Source organism: Carlito syrichta, unplaced genomic scaffold (assembly GCF_000164805.1).
Source record: "Carlito syrichta isolate Samal-C Ts95f unplaced genomic scaffold, Tarsius_syrichta-2.0.1 Scaffold311952, whole genome shotgun sequence".
In the NCBI taxonomy this organism is placed as follows: domain Eukaryota; kingdom Metazoa; phylum Chordata; class Mammalia; order Primates; family Tarsiidae; genus Carlito; species Carlito syrichta.
Genome location: NW_007256048.1, coordinates 482,591 through 484,292, shown reverse-complemented (window position 1 = coordinate 484,292; position 1,702 = coordinate 482,591).

Sequence of the window (1,702 nt, the reverse complement as noted above, 5' to 3'; positions counted from 1 at the left end):
GCACGGGGTTGAGCACCAGCTCTGCACTCCAGTTTCTTGCCTTTGTACCCAGCTCTGCCCCGACAAGCTGTGTAACCTGGATGAGCTACGGAATCTCTCCTAGCCTGAAGTTCCTCATCAGTAAAATGGATACAGCAATAGTATAAAATGATGCTATCAGACTCCCAAGATTCCAGTGAGAATTCGGCGAGCTGATACACTTGCTTAGAAGAGAGCCTGGCACACCATAAATACCTGGCAAAATTTGACCATGTTGAAGATGAAGCTTGCTTTAAGAAGCTCAACTCTGGAAGGATCAAAACACAGGATGCGGCAGATGCTTTGGGAGGTGAGCTGGTCCCTGTTCTCTAAGATTACGCCTCCTGTGTTGCTTTGGGAGTGAGGATTTTCATGGGCTATTTTTCTAATAGGGAGACACTACCTGCATTGAGTCTCTAGTTCAGCACTGGCCCATAGAGGTTTCTGTGATGATGGCAATGTTCTATATCTGTGCTGTTCAGTACAGGAGCCACTAACCATGAGTAGCAATTGAGTATTTGAAATGAGGTTTGAGGTACTGAGGAACTGAAGCTTTAGTTTGAACTTTAATCCACTTAAATTTAAATAACCACCATGGCTGGTGGTTACTATCCTGGACAGTGCAACTCTGGTTCTTTAGTCTTTGTATCATGAAGGTCAGGATTTTCCTCCTTTTCCCATAGAACAAAGAGAAGTGAGTGGTAGACCACACCAGATTGCTGGGGCAGCCAGTTTAGGGGGATTCGGAAAAGACCTGACCACTGAAATGGACAAGAGCAGCCTGTGCATCTGATCAGACTCACCTGCATGTTGAAAGAGAGAGCTGTTCTGAAACAAGCCTTGTAGCCTGTCACCAGCGGTCAGGAACAATTGCTCCCCCTTGGCTGGGAAGCAACTCCCGACCCAGCTGAAGCCATGTGACATGCCCGGGAGGCTGGTGGTGTTTAACAGCCCTGGGGCAGGTGATGTGTAGGACTTTTCCTGATGCTCTCCCCAGGGAAGACACCTGTCAAATCCTGCCTCACCTTTCCCTTGCACAGCTTGTCACGAATCTGCCATTCCTAAGCCACGTTGGAGGAGCTGACCACCTTGTTAGGCTGAAAATGATCATTAAATTGGGATGCTCAAAGCTGTCCCTTGGTGCTGCCACTCTGAAGCCTGAGAATTCTGCAGGCTGGCTGTGTCTGAACTTTGGGATCATCCATTTCAGCAAACTGCAGAGAGATTCAGCCTCTCTCGAGGGAAGGAGACTCCAGGCCCTGCCAGGCTCAGTCCAGCCCCCAACGTCTGAGAAGTGTTTATTGGACACGGATTACAGGCTGAGCTCTACTAGAGAGAGTCACCACCAACGCGTATTTCTTGCCTTTATGTAACTTCACAATGGAGGGTGGTGTAGGTTGAGGAACAAAGATGAGCCAAGGCCCACAAAACCACTCTACCTTGTTATTCAAAGCATCATCCGCCTCACCTGGGAGCTTGTTAGAAATGGATGATTGCAGGCTCCACCCCAGGTCTAATGACTAGAATCTGCATTTCAACAAGATCCCAGGTGAGAGGCCCTGCTCTGCTATACATCCAGGTTACAGACACTGTGCCAGTGAGATGGTAAGGGCCATTACTTATAAAAAACCGAATGTGTGCTGAATTTTAAGGGCTTTAAATATATCATCATATAATAGCTTAA